Source organism: Haliaeetus leucocephalus, unplaced genomic scaffold, assembly GCF_000737465.1.
Source record: "Haliaeetus leucocephalus isolate CR32 unplaced genomic scaffold, Haliaeetus_leucocephalus-4.0 Scaffold191, whole genome shotgun sequence".
Lineage (NCBI taxonomy): Eukaryota > Metazoa > Chordata > Aves > Accipitriformes > Accipitridae > Haliaeetus > Haliaeetus leucocephalus.
The window spans coordinates 225,778-241,159 of record NW_010972627.1 but is presented as its reverse complement, the minus strand read 5'-3'; positions in this window follow the sequence as shown (position 1 = coordinate 241,159).

Genomic DNA, 15,382 nt, shown 5'->3' with positions numbered 1-15,382 from the left:
GCCCGCAGAAACTGGCTGGTCTCCCTCCACAGCTGTGGTGAAATCCCCTGAATCATCGCTAATCACTGCTCGGGCTAATGATGTTCCCAGGCTCCTGGGCAGAGCGTGCCTGTGATCACTGGGAAGCCGGCAGAGCTGTCCTGTGCTGGCGGTGCCGATCCGGAGGGACGTGCTGGAAGTGAGTGACTGAACGTGTGTCCAGATGGGCACAAAAGGAGAGGTCTCCAGTGGGGTGAACGCCAGGAAAGCCATGGGACCATGCTGCTCCACAAGTGGGCTGTCTTCAGCAAGGGGTATCGGGATACCATCGTATCGGATCGCTGCTGCAACAGCCTCCGAGTTGGGACTTGTCTGGGGAGAGACGGCTCCAGAGATACTCATGGGAACGTGCATGAGAAGAGGATTGCAATGGACAGGAGCGCTTATGGGCCCAGAGCGTCAGCTCCTCGCCATGGGATACTGATGGCTGGCTTTTTTTTTTTTTTATAAGCCATTGTTTTAAGGCAAAACATCGTTGAGCATCTTGAGGATGCTCTTTTCCCTAGAGCTGGAATAAGTGCCTTACTTCCTTCTCTCTGCCTCAGGGACATCATCCCTGCCCCTGCCAGGCCAAGGGGACATGCTGCTGCCAGTCCCACTTCCCCTCCTCTGTCTGGTGGGTGGCACGGGGTGCTCTCTGCTCCCATGGAGGGGTGCCTGGTGGGGCCCCAGCAGTGCCCCAGACCTTGCACCTACCTAGAGGGTGGAAAGGGCCATGAGTAATCAACAGCTCAGCTATTTCCCACTGCTGAAAGCCTCGGGAGAGGCTTGAGGATTTCTTACAGCTGTTCTGGAGGCCAGAGGAGAGCAGAGGAGGGAACGCAAGGCCGGGCACGCATGGACGCCTGTGCAAGTGCTGCAGTATACCCAGCCACCCCCAGCGCTCAGTCTCAGTGCCCACCAGGTGCTCTGGGCATCTTCCTATTCTGCCTGTGCCTCTCCAGATGCTGATCCCCAGCCCGTGCTGGCTCTCACAGCATCCCAGAAGGTCCATCCTTCCCCCCCTGCCGCCCAAACTCTTGTGAAGCCCCATCCCAGCAGCAGGAGGTAAGTGCTGGGGAAGGGTGCACCTCCCCACCGCAGTGATGTCCCAAAGGGCTGGGTCCTGGCCAGCATCCCTGGCCACCGGTGATCATACAGACCATTTCTCACTGCAAAGCACCTCCCGACTGCATTAACGTGGAAGAGAGTCAGGTTGAGAGGCAGTAGGGATTGCACCAGCCAGCTCTCTGCAGGGCTGTGTGAGAAGCACACTAATGTCCAGCTGCTGCATATCACACCTTGCATCTGAGCATCACTTTACCCTTGTGCAATAGCTAAACCGCCCATCGGTTATCTCACCAAAGTGCTTGCTTTGACTTACTCATGCTGTGGGGTGCTATGAAGTGGGGCAGGGCTGAGGGCTCATCTAGGCGAGCTATCCTCACAGCTTGCTGCAGGGGACTGACCAAACCAGAGCCATAAGCTACGTGTTTTCTGTTACTTGGTGGTTTGGCCTTTTGGGGGGGCTTTTTTTTTTTTTGGTGGTTTTTATTTGCAATGAACGCTGTGGTTTGTGAAGACACTTGTCAGCAGGATGGAGACCTTGCAGCTTAGCATGGGGAGAGCTGCCTGCCTCGGATTGCAGGCAGCAGCCTGTGTCACTGCTGAGCCAGAATAAGGTGATGAGGACAACCTCAGCAGGGGACAGAGAAGGTCCATCTCTGCCGGACCTGCCGCTTGCTGCTGTGGGGCAACACCCCCAGCACAGGGGGCTGGTTTCGGAACGTGTCAGAGGGGAAGGGGCCCTGTGGCAGCACAGGGCTCTGCCTTGGTTCATGTGGCTCACTTCCTGGCAGTAACCTAAACTTTGGACAAAACCAGGCCCCAGCCCCAGCGGGGAATCACCAGTCTGGCCCCAGCAGCCACCCCTAGAGCATCCAGCCTCCTCTCCCGCTGGCCGTCGCAGAAGTTCAGCAGCAGTTCGTGCCGGGGGTTACTTGTGTCCTCACACATGCAACAGGATTGCATGTTTCAGGATGCAGCCCTGGGCTGCTACCCACTGTTGGAAAGGCACTGCATCCCTCTCCTCTCCTGGGGGGACCATCCCTCTCCTCTCCAGGGGCTGAGCACCCCTCCCACAGCCCTTTCCCCCTCCTCTTGAAATGTTTTTGAATTGATTCAGGTAGTCCTGGTGCCTCGGCATGACACCCTTGAACACCTGGCTGGGAAAACCCTTCAATGTAGTATAAACCACAGTTTTAAAGGCAGACAAAAATTTATTTTGTTTTTCCTAACACGGAATAAAGGATCAGCCCTTGAGCAGTATTTATGAGAAATGACACCAAGCGGTGGGTCAGCTGGAGCACCCGGAGCCCCTGAAGAGGCATAAGACAGCAGATGGCCAGTGTATCTTTACCAAATACTTTTATATAACCAGTGTCAAAGCCAGCAATGACTTGGCTTTGCAGTTAGACTATGTGCCCTTTTAGCCTTTACTTTCCTGGGATACCTGTACACCGTCCTCCCCTTTTGACATCCTTTCCATTTTGCTTGCCATTGACATGGCCACATAGAGATTTTTCATACAACTTAGTTCTGAACTGAAGCCTCCACCAAGAACAACTCCTCCGAAGATCCATCATCTTGTACAGGAGTTGTTTAAGTGCCCAGCTGATGTGCCTTTCAGCTCAGTTTATTCACTTTCAGTTAAAGCCAGCCCTGAGCAGGGATCACTGAAAACACAGATTAGATTACCTAAAAGGAATTTGGAATAAACACATCAAGAAGATATAGAGAAACAGTGAAATGTATTTATAAACCTAAGAGCTATTCGAGGCTGAATGGGCATGGGAACAGTTATTACAAAGACTTATAAAACTTAGAAGTAAGGTAAAACAATTTTTAAGATACTAAGAAATATCTTCCAGTGGGTACCAGTGGGGGGGGGGGGAACACTTTGTTGTTTGCCGGCACTTAGTCCCATGATGCTTTCAAACACAAACATCCATCATTAAACCTTTGTTAATTCTCCCTTCTGATTTTTGTGTGGGTCATTTAGCATTACTTAATACTGAGCTTAGGGGAAAACCTAATAAGCCAACCACTAATCTTTGAACTTGGCACATAATTCTCCGTTTGCTATTTCTCAACATGTTCTTTCTTGTCCTTCCACCTCACTGAGAAAAACCCTGGAGTGCGGGCAGAGGTAATTGCAGACAGCAGCAGCAAGCTGGCCACAGCGGCGAGCCTGTGCCCACGCTGGCACTTGGGACATGGTGGCCGTGGACTAGTGGCTGCAGTTTCCAAACGAGCTGTTGTGGGAGATATTTTGGGACTTGGAAATGAGCGTCTCAGAAAAGGCAACCTGTGGTGAGGGACTGTTATCAAGCCACACTGAGACTGCGCGATCTTTGGAAAATAAGACAAAAAAATTAAATACATATATATTTATTTTAAGCAACAACACTTACACTCTGCATGAAGCATGCAGCTAAAGCATATTTTAGAAGCAGCTGAAATCTTGTCAGTATTTTCTTTCCTTTCCAAGGTAGGAAAGGGGGGGATGCGATGCTAACCTAGGAGAAGGACATCTCTAGGGCTAGGCTTTGGGGACATCAACAACAGTGAAACTGCAGACTCTGGTTTGGGGAAGAAAACAAGATCACTCCTTCAGCTTATGCCAGGCTTAGTACTAATGGTACTTTGCATTTGTATAATGTTCCATTTAGCAAATCATTATGCAGGCTTTTAATTGTTAGCCCCATTTCACAGTGTGGAGGAAGCAGCTTTGCTGAGGCTGGGGACAGCAGCTCTTGGACATGGTCCTCTGCCTTCCTGCTCACCCTTTTCAGAGATGAGGGTTGACCTGGTCACTCTTTGTCTTCTCCAAATGGAAAAAAAAACCCACAACCCAATCCTGGTTTAAGATGCAGAATCCACCCTTAGCTGAGTGTCTCTCTCACGTACAAATTCACTCACAGTCCTGGGCGAGGATTTTGCCCGAGTATTTTTGTCCCAACTAGTTGGATTTTATTTATGCCCCTTTTATTCTGTTCCTTCCTCGAGATTAAAAAAAGCCCAACAACAAAAGTAAAAATAAAGTACAAAGGTCTCAAGACAGCTCAACCTTTCCCTGCTGCCCCTCCTGCAGAAATAGAAAATTCCTGCAGAATTTCTCTTGGGAATGGAAAAGACTGTAAAGAGCACGTTATCAGAGACGAAGAGCCTTGTGGTCCACTCACAGCTGGAGACCCTGGTCCCCCCCACAGCTCACCTCCCACCAGCGTGGAGATGGCACCAAAGGGGACATCACCCTCCAACCCAGCTCAGGGCAGACCCTTGCACCAACCCAAGCACTAGCAGGAATAAAACCCTGCAATAGATGAGGCCGACTCCCGGTCCGCAGCTCCCCAGCTCCTTGTTTCAGGTGCTGGGCTTTGTCCTCCAAGTTTTGTCCCACACCCTAAAATGGCCAAAACTTGGAGGACAAAGCCCGGCACCTGAAACAAGGAGCTGGGGGGCTGTGGACCAGGACGGGCAGCAGGAGTAGTTGCAGAGAGCAGGGACCACAGCGAGGGTCCACCCGAAATAAGGAAAGGGGGTAAAAGCAGGGGAGAGATCTTGCAGGGTGAAAGTGGGGTCAGAAAGCCAAGGCCAGAGCAGTGCTGCCCTGGCAGGCTTCACTCTCTCGTTCTCATGGAAACAGGAGTGATGCCCTTCAGCTTGGCTGTTTTCTCAGCTTATTTTTAAAGGTGGCTCCTGTTTATGCTGGAGAGCATTTCAGCAGCCCCCTTCCCCGGGGGCTCCCCCTGGCAGGACCCTGGGGTGGCCTTTGAGGAGCAAGGCAACACCGCGAGGCACAGGAGGGAGAGCTGCCCCTGTGCTGGGAGAGCACTATCTAATCAGGGCGACAGCTGGAGCCCCGTAAACGGCAGCGCCAGCGAGCCCCAGCCCTGCACGCCAAGGAGGCTCTGACAAGCCAGTGGTAACTCCCGTATCTGCTATAGGTCAAAGTCACATTCAGCAGAGGCCGGGAGCGCAAGCTGGCGTCTTTCAACTTCCCCTCTACACTGAGCAGATGAGGAATCTTTTAACAAAAAAAAATCTCACTTGGCCCAAGCACAGGAAAACAGCCGCCTTTTGAGTAGTTGGGTCAAGCAAGAGACTTCCAAATCAGGGCATCCCAGTCCCCCCTGTGGCCCTCGTGGTGCCTGCATGCGAGCTCTGAATGGGGAATGCGCTTTTCTCCCTGTGCTAGGAATCGGTGCCTGTCTGTTCCTATTAAAGGATATTGTTTAATCTCTGGCTGGGCTGATGTTTGCACAGGCTGGAAGCTGCAGCCCAGCAGAAATCCTTGGCAAGTCACATTAGGACCCCGGGTCTGTTTGGGGATGCTCATATTTTTGTGAAGGGTGCAGCTCCAAAACACAGCAGGGTGTTGCCAGTATAGCCAAGGGTGCTTGCAGCAGAGCTGATGTGTCCTGGGAACTGAGCTGCCTTCGCACTGCTTGGGTGGTGCTTCCATGGGGCAGCCCTTCACCAGTGGGGGCTTGTAAGACCTGCAGGTCTGAGTGATGCTTTGTGAGCCTGAACATCACTCTGCAGGTGACAAGAACGCAGCCCACGAGAGGGGGACATGGCACCAGCCCCTTGAGGTCCTGCAGGATGACCTCCACCATGGGGGGTAGACAGGTCAGGTGAGCACCCACCAGACACGAGGAGCTGGCAGCAGGGGACCGGACTGCTCGCGGTGAGTGGGACCTCGGCACATGAGTGCACCTGCCACCAGGAACCCAGCATCCAGCTGGATTCGGGCCAGGCTCAGGGACACTTAGGCTGCCACCTCCACCAGCCATGACCAAATGGTGCCAGAAGGCATGGCACAGCCATTTGCTGTCCAGGATTTTGTTACTTCCAACTGCATCTCTCTCCTAACCACAGCAGCAGGCTGCAGATGGGTCTCCGCTCACCTTTGGAGCTGTATTTCCAGACCATCCATCTGCAGGCCACATACCCAGGGCCACCACGAGTTGCTGCAGCTTGGGGCTGACCTGTTTTAAACTACAGATTGTCCCTACTGTCACCTCAGAGTCCACCAAGCTGAACGGGGCCAAACCTGACATGATGTTTCCAGCAAACCATTAGGGTTTCTACTGACATGTTCACCCTACTGAGGTTCAGCTTGGCTCAGAGGTTCTCAAAAGCCATAGCTGATGTTGTCCGGGAGCAGTAAGTGGGGAAAAGAGCTCCCTTGCTTTTTCCTACATGCACACCAAGGCATCGAGCTTTGCCATTAGCTCAGACACAGCCAGGACTGGCCACCAGCACACTGAGCCACCTCCATCCCTCCTGTCTTCTCCTCCCCCGAGCTCCCCAAAGGCAAGGAGGGGCACAGGCTCATCACAAAAGCAGATGCCTTTTTCCACAGAAACAGATGCCTGCTTCCGCTGACCCGTTGTCTTTGCATTAAGCTCAATCCCACCTATTCTGATTGTCACTGTTGTTATTATTTCCATAACCTCCTCCAGACTTCTGGCGTGTTCCTGCTCTGGGAACACAATACTTCAGCCCTGCCCACTCGCCGGCCTCAGAGGCTTCAAAGGGCATCCGAGACCTGTCCTTCCTGGTAACAACTGCTCCTTCCCTGGGATCCTCTGGGGACATTTTCTGCAGCACATCACACGTGGGGAGGAGCTGCCCAAGAGAGCAGGACCATGGCCGTGGCCACAGCAGGAGGCACGGCCCACCACCAGCCAGTCCAGGAACCACTCAGGTTGGGGCAGGAGGGAGAGCGGCGATGCTCCTGGCTAGCACCAAACCAGAGGCTGGCTTCGCTCCTTCTCTGCCAAGGGAGAAAACTTTGCTTGAATTCAAGCATATGACAGTTTAAGCAAGAGCCAACACTCAACGTTTTTCTGGGTTGCTGCAGGCTAAGGGATTCACAAAACAGCTTGCTGCTTCCTTCAGCGGTGGTGGTGAGATGGTCACAGTTATCCACCCAGGGAGACTTCAGATGCTCCCCCAGCTCCCTCCCTGCGATGTGCACAGGACACCTCTGGTCCGGCTGACGCAAGCAGCCACGCTTTGGCCATAGCCAGGGCTGTCAATGAGATAGATAGCCCTTTTCAGCGCCACTTCAAACAGATACCAGCTCTTTACAGTGAGGATTCGAGAGACTTTCTGGCTCCCCAGAGACATAATTGGCCAACCATCTGCCCGAGTTGACTGAGAATATTTATGACCCCCAGAAAGGACAGCAGTAGCTTGTACACAGGGCAAATAACCATGGGGTTGATGTATTGTGCCTCCTCCTAGCTCTTTGCTGAGCCATATGACTATAATACAAGCTTGAAGGTCTTCCTGACAGTATCTTTGGATGCCCTTTCTCTTCACTTCTCCAGGTGAGAAAATTTCAGCAAAGTTCTCATGACACTGTGAAAAATTATTGCTTTCCTTTGCCAAGAAGAAAATTTTGGACCTTCTCAAACTACTCCGCTTATATCTACCAACAGAGAGCTTTTGTTGTCCTACACATCAGCCTACCCACACTCATCACAGCGGCCAGAAAGAGATCTAACTTGAGACTTGGGAAAGTCTGACTCCTACTCTTCCTGCCTTGTGACAGACACTTGCACAAGCTGCACCACTCCCTGTGTGCGAGGCCAGGACCTTCCCTTCCTCTTTCACACAAGGGCTAGCCTGGCCCATGCAGAAGGTCCTTCTGAGGAGCGGCCAGCAGAGAGCATCCAGCCAGCCAAAGGAGAAGTTGGTCTAGCAACTAAACGAGAAAGCAGGGCTAGGAAGTGTCCTGGCCCCAACCCAGCCTGGATTCAGGCCAGAAGAGAGAAGTGAAACCAGCCGAGATAGGAAGAGGCTTTTTGCTATGATTAGGCAGCAGTTTGTCCTTCACCCCCCCAGCTCACCTCCATCCTGGGGCAGCAGCCCCCTGCTGTGCTGTAGGGTAAGATGGCAGCAGACTGGGGTGCTCTTTTGTGGAAAACCATAACTACACAGAAGGATGCATCAGTGGGTGATCTTATTTCTTGTGGGTACTCCCTCATTCATGCTAGGGTGGACCCTTGCTGCAGGCAGGCAGTGGTGGTGAGCACTGGTGACCGTGCATTGGTTGTATGGAGATTGCCCCAGAGGGGTGCAGCATGAGGGGACCCCTGTTATAAGCACTAGACAGGGAGGAGGAACAAGTGACTGTCCTAAAAACTGACCCAATCCTCCAGCCATGCCTGGGAGGAGGGTGCTTAGGGACAGAACTCCTGCTATTCCATTTTAAAATCCATTGATCTAGTCTACCTACTTGAAAGCGGAACAGAAGCAGAGATCAGATCACTCCAGCCTTTCCTCTTCTGGACTCAGTTCCACTTCTGCTCAGTCTCCTGCTTCAGGAGATGGCCTAGTTAGGGACCCCATCACCCGCAAAGACAGATTTTAGTACCTTTTCCTGAATCTCAGCCCACTCTGGGATTTTCCACACGGCAGCTGGTGAGTGGGATTGCTGGCAGGCCTTTTTGTCTCCGATGGCATCAAGGCTGAGCAGGGCTGTGTTCTAGCTGCTACTGGGTTTAACACCTCGATTCCTTTGCTGTCTGCCCCAGAAACATGGGGAAAGGAGGCTACGCGCCCTTTAGGCTCAACAGCAGATTGTACAACACTACGCGAGTGCAGACAGCTTGCTGCACTACAAACTGAAAAAGTGGTTTGGGAGCTCAGCTTTGCCGGTGACCGCATCCTCTTTGCATGTACACCGATTTCTAAACGGGCGCAGGTCGTTCATCAGAGAGCTGGCGGAGGGCCTCCTAAACTGCACAAAGAGCATCTCTGCTGCAGAGGCTGCCCATACCTCAGCCCTTTGCCCTTGGACCAGAAGCCAGGCTGAAGGGTGCTCTGCAGCCAGGGTGGGTGTCAGACACTGCTCGGAGAAGAGGCTGAGAGGTGTTCAGAAAATCCTCCTCTAGCACAGTCACTTTGACATGGCCAATATTGCACAAGAGGTCCTTGCCAGCATGACCCGCATTTGGGAACATCTCCAGCCATATACCTGTCCACATGGTAATTAAAGAAAAGCGTAACTTATAGCAACGAGTGTTGGCCTTGCGTGCTCACTTTGCTGTAATGTTCAGAGCTGTCTCTAGCACTAGAGTAATTTTAGTTGAAAAGACTGACTGACAATATTGTTTCTAAGACATTGCTGTGGACACAGAGAAGTGGAAGCTCCTGGATTTGCTGCCCTGCAGGCTGCAGGGTGCTTGGGCTGGGCAGAGAACGTGGCTTCAGGTATCCCAGCCCCACTAAAGGGTTCAAAAAATTTGGATGTCATACACAAATTTGGGCACATATTGGTAAAAAGGTTTGAGCTGTTGGAAGAGCAATACTGAACTCATAACAGAGATGGGAGATGGACCAGCACCCTGTTCTCCATCCCCTCCCCCCTCCTTACTTCTCTTCCTATATTCTGTGGGAAGCCACTTTCAAACTGAATCAGGGTCTCCCACCTCTCAGGCCAAGGGGCTTCTGCAGGTTAAAGCTGTGTAGAAGTGGATCTCCCCAGAGCTCTGGCTGAGGCAGGCCAGTGTAGCTTAGACTTGCTAAGTAAGGGCAAGAAATTACCATTTTCTCTCTCCAGGGCTACACTCCTTGCTCTAATAAGCTGCAAAGGTTGAGCACTGCTGGCAGGAGAGCGCCCCAGCAGGGACTCACACAGCCCTTGGGGGAGAGTGGGGGGATCAGACCCTTTCAGAGGTCAGAGTTTGGCCTCCAACCTCTGTAATGCCCTACCCATAGGGTTACTCTATCACCAGTGAACTTACCAGCACAAAACCCCATTTCTCTGCAACCAGCCGATACCACAGAAGAGGTGACTACCACCACGCTCCACACGTCCCCAGCCAGGACACTTGCACATGCCATAAGTAAAGATTAAAGGGCACATTACAGCAGTGAGCATAACAGATGCAATCAGCATAACCACAAATTTCAATGCAATACCACGCTGATCCAGAGCTTTACTTCCAGGTTTTTGGTTTTCCATTTAGCAGCATGTCTATCTTTGGTTGAATCCAAATTTAGGACTTGTTTTCATCCCCTGCCTTCCCTGAACTCAGCTGCTAAATCAATGAAACTCAGCTTTGCAGTGAAATGCTGAATGCTACTGCTGCCAAGACAGAAAACTGGGAAAAGGCATCATCTGAGTGACAAAACAAGGCAAGGATGAAACATTCTTTATTCTCACTTGTTGTAGGACAGAAGGGGAGGGTAAGGTAGAGGTAACAGTAAGTTAATGAGAGATGCTGGATGCTGGCTAAATAAACAGCGTGTCTCCCCATAAGCCTTGGCTCTCATCCCTCTGTTTTATTTTTATCCTTGACGAATGCTTTTGTCACTGCCTTTACTTCTACTGCTTTGGAAATGTGGTTCCACATTTCCCCGCTGTTTCAGCAGAATTAGCCAGATGTAAAATAGTCAGGAAAAAAGAAAAAATAATGTCTTACATCATGCAACACTCACCCTGGCAGACCCAAGCTAATAATCTTAGCAACAGAAAGAAAATTGGAGAACAGTCTTTGGTATTTTAAGTTACTCAAGTCATTGAGTGCACAGACTAGAGCTTGGCTCCCGTTTGTGCACAGCAGAATCAACCCCTATTCCATCAGGATTCACCCCAAGTGCAACTCTGACCTGAAAAGTGACCTTTTAAGGAGAGCTGCCTCTTGACCAGCAGATCTGGTCCCTGCTGTGAACTGTCACAGTTTTTAGGCTGGTTTCCCAGAGAAACAAGCCTTATGTAGTCATGCGCTGTGTGTGAGCACCTGTGCTCGTGTACACTCAATCTGTCCTCCCTGTAGCTGTTGAACCTGCAAGCTAGCTTCAACCAGGGTCGGCAGACAGATCGGAGATAAACTTCCCTGCAAGTCCCCTGAAAACAGAGCTCAGAGGAGGAACAGGCCGTTCCATGAAGTCCCTGCAAGCTGCAGCTTCACCCCAAGAGCCGTTTGGACCACTGAATACAGTGTGAGACGATAAGGGAAAAGGTACACTGAGCCCCAGAGACACAGCCACATGAACCAGGGGCCACTTGAGATGGTGCTCACTGAGCTCTGTTTCTGCCACCAGTAAGCTCCCACCACCTCTGCCTTTACACCTTGCAATACTCCTTTTAATGCTTTTCCCAAGCAGAGCCAGAGGAGAATTAGGGAGAAAAATGCATGCGTTTTCCTACAGTAACATGACCAGGATGAGCTTTTCCTCCTGCTTATGGAGGCCTCACAGTGAGAGCAGGTCGCTCCCTCAAGAGCCACAACAACAGGACAGTCCTGCCCCTGTTCATTAGTAAACAGAGCCCACACAGCTCCTCACTGGGGCATTTTGCTGTTGTGCACGTTGCCCACCACTGTGCAGGCCCTGCACACATTACAGAATGCACCTAATTAAGTATGCATTCTGGTGAGGTGTTTTGATTCTGTAACGAGAAGTCTGGAAAGCACCTAGGAACTGCAGTCATCCAGAAGAGATGACTCCTTCCTCCTCATGCTAGGGACTGCTCTAAATTCAACCGTTCATTACAGCCTTGCACTTATTTGAGCTAAACTGTCCCCCAGGTCTGAAGAATTACTTCAGCAACTGAACACTGATGAGATCCTTTTGCATTTGCCATGCTCTGTACCACAGACCTGTGCTGAGACACTTCAGGGGGCCCTGGAGCACTTGTACTCTTTCACCAGCTAGAAGAGCACTTACAGTCCCGGTCCAGAGAGATTCACGGAGCCCTGACACCACAGAAGACCTCAAAAAGAGACTGTCCCTTAAATCGAGACTTTAGCTCAAAGAAGGCTTCAGCCAGATGGGTTCAGCCAAGGCTCATCTCTGGAGGTAAGGAGAAGGCAACAAGTTTTAGATGCCAGCGATAAAGAAGTTCATGAAGGGGTCAGTTAGATAAAACCACTAAAATACATATATTTGACCCAACAAATCTGCTCTGGCGGCTGCTCCCAGATTGGTGCTGAGGAACAGAACTTCCCAACAGCAAAATCCTCCTTTTGTGGTTCCCACTGCACAGCCACACACAAAGCCATGAGCCCTGCACACGCCGCAACTCCCACCGCAACCAGTGCTTCAGGGCATCGCCTTGGGAAGCACAGAAAAGGGCTCGGCAGCAGGCAATGGGGTCTGGGACTGCAGGAAGAAGGGGACCAGTCACAGAGTTCTTTCATAGAAAGAACATGGAGCAGCCTGAGATTGACCAAAATAAACAGCTTCTCCATTTCCAGATGCCAAAGCCAAACATCCCAGCGATAAATATTAGTACCAGTCACTATTAATCCCCCAACAGCAAAACTTTGATTACCGTAAAAGTGAAAGCTGCAGCAAAATATGTGATTTGAAAAAAATCCTGAGCAAATAAGGAAGTTTCACTTCTTGCCTACTCAAAGCATAAGCAACAAGATTTGTTTGAAGATTAAAACAGGCTGCAGACATGGAAAATGCCAGGCATAAAGCTTTAGAGTTACTTAATACAGTGAAATATAAATGGCAAGTGATCCCAGATTATTTTAGAAAAGGCTGGCTGCAATTTACAGCCTTGATTACACTGATTACTAAAGGATGAACAGCAAAATAGCTTCAGTAATTAAATTTCCAAACAGGAAAACAAAGATTTTTACTCTTTAAAAAGCTGGAAATGAATTTAAACATCCAATATTCCTTTTACCCTTCTCAGCAGAAGAGTCTGCTCCCCAGCATGGTCATTTTCTAGGAAAGGAGACGGAACAAGGCTTGACAAACAAGTGGAAAAGGGTTTTGCAGCCCTACAGGTTTTCCATGGCAAAGCTAAAGACCATTTAACTACACCTCAGCTCCGAAAGCAATAAAACATAATGGAAAGTTAAACATAGCATTAGGGTATTTTTCAACCTGAAAAATATGCACCTTCCGTCAATATCTTGTGGTGCATTTTTTCCCCCCAATGCTTTTAACAGTAAGTCAAAGTTGTCCGAAAGGCCGGTAACACCGATAACCGATGTGAAGTCGTCGCTCTGCATGGAGCAAGTGATCCTTGGAGCTCTTTTCTAAAAATATTCCAGATGAACACCAACCAGAAGTGTGTTTCTGCATTTGAGAGACATCCTGTGGCCACTGCAGACACTGCAACGTCCCTCCACAGCTCGCCTTTCCTTGCAGAAAGGACCATGCACCCACCCAGGCACCCACCACCATCCCACCCTGCCTCCAGCTCCGCAGCAGGTGCCCCACGCCACCAGCCCCTGCTCCTTTGGGCACCGCAGACACAGGACAACTAGAACACATGCTCTCAAATGTCTCCAAGATCCTATCAGGCTGGTGTTTATCCCATCTCTGTGGAAACGTGTGAAAGCACTTCATTTCATGCCTTCTGGCTGGGGACGGCAGGGGGAAAATAATTCTGTGCTTAGAAAGACTTTGCTGTTTGTAGTTGGTTACAGTGCTCACACTGAGCTGAGGTCTTGGTAAGAGACACCTCCAAGCAAACAGGGGCTGTACCTTGAGATAGGCAAATGATTGAAAATGGTGCGATTGTTCAACACCAGGAGCATTTCACTTTCCGATTTTGCATGCCCATATGTTTTAACAGAATTATTTTTCTGGCGAGTTATTTCATTATCTGATTTTATTCACCTAATACATTCAGTGTGATCAGCAACTACAAGGAAACATGAACTGTACAAATATTTTGGTTTTATGCCCTGAATTTCATAAGGATATTATTAAATGATAACATAAGGGCACTAATGGAATGAGAACTGCAACATTTCTATGCCTTGAAATTCAATGCCGTGGTTCCCACAGCAACCATAACCATGGCCACTTTGCATCAATTTTACATCCGAGTCTCAGAACACAGTTTCAAGTGCTCAACACACAGAAGCAAAAAGCAAGCAAAAGCATTTTTTTTTTCCCCTGCAATAAATATCTTCTTACCTGCTAAGTCACAACCACTACAAGGTGTTAATGGCACTTGTAGGTGAAGATGAAGTCCCAACAACTGGCAATTAATGCCCTGAACATGGCTTCTGTGCAGATACTTACAGGATTCATAGTGTTGGTATCGACACAGCTTCAGTTTTCAGTTACTGCTGGAACAAGAGCCCACTGTTTGTACCAAAGGTTAAAACATTCTTAGGAGGCTAAAAAAGACCAGTTAAGGGTCTTTCAAATTCTATTGCTTCAAATACCATACTGTTTCAACTTCAGAAGCACTGGGTGAAGAGACTGCTCCCCCATGGTTTTGCTCATTTTATCCAGCCCCTTTCCTTGGAGGCAGTACCTGGTAGTACATTAAGAAGAGACCAGCAGAAACGGGAACATGAAAACCATCAAGTTATCTGAACAAGTTTAAAGGTTAGCTTTTTTCCTGCTCTTAAGTTTGTCAGAAGTAAGGAGCACACACACGGAGAACAATTACTGTATCTGTCTTGTGTTTCTTAGATTTCTCTATGGATTTACTGCTGCTGCAATGCAGGACACTGTTGGGCCTTTGGTATGAAGAAGTGTGACTTTTAAAAAATTCTTATTAATTGCACTAGGTTGAGCTTTTATCCAAAGCTTATGCCCCTTCTTGCTGGATAACAGTTTCTCTGAAGCAATGGACTAATGGTCAGTGGTGAAATCAATGAAACAAGTCACTGCTACCGGAAAGAAAAATTCCGGTCAGAGGTGGAATTTTCACAACCACACTTCATCAGAATGTCAGATCAGGGGTTTAACTGGCAGCACCAGTGATTTGTAATAATGTGAGCCTATCTTTACAGGAAAGCTCCAGGGCTTTTCTATGAGAACTTACAGAAATGAGATTGTATTGACTGTTGGAAATAGGAGAAATTGCAAATCTACATGTTTAAAATTAAATGTTAATCTACAGTGGGATCAGCTTTCCAAAACTGTATTTAGTATTTCCTAAACATCTGCAATGTGAATTAGAAAACAAAAATTTTACATTAGTATGACATCCCCCCAATAGCAGAAATACCATCTACCACTGAGATTCTCTAAATATTTAACTCTTTAGCTTACTAAGAAAAGACATGGTCTTGGATAGCTGATCACAGACTGCACAGCAAGAAACACCCAACCACCCCACCCTTGAAATACAGAGACCACCACCACTAGTTCATAGGTGGCCTCTGCCCACACCCAGCGTGGTATCTGAGCCCGTCAGGAACCAAAACCAGCACGACCAAGCGAGTTTTAAATTGAAGTGTGCATGTATGTACTGCTGCTCCAGAACAGGGCTTAACAGAGAAAATGGTTCTCTGGGTTGGCTGCAGTCCTAATTAAATTGCAATCCACAACACACTGTATGACACAGCAGCTGTGG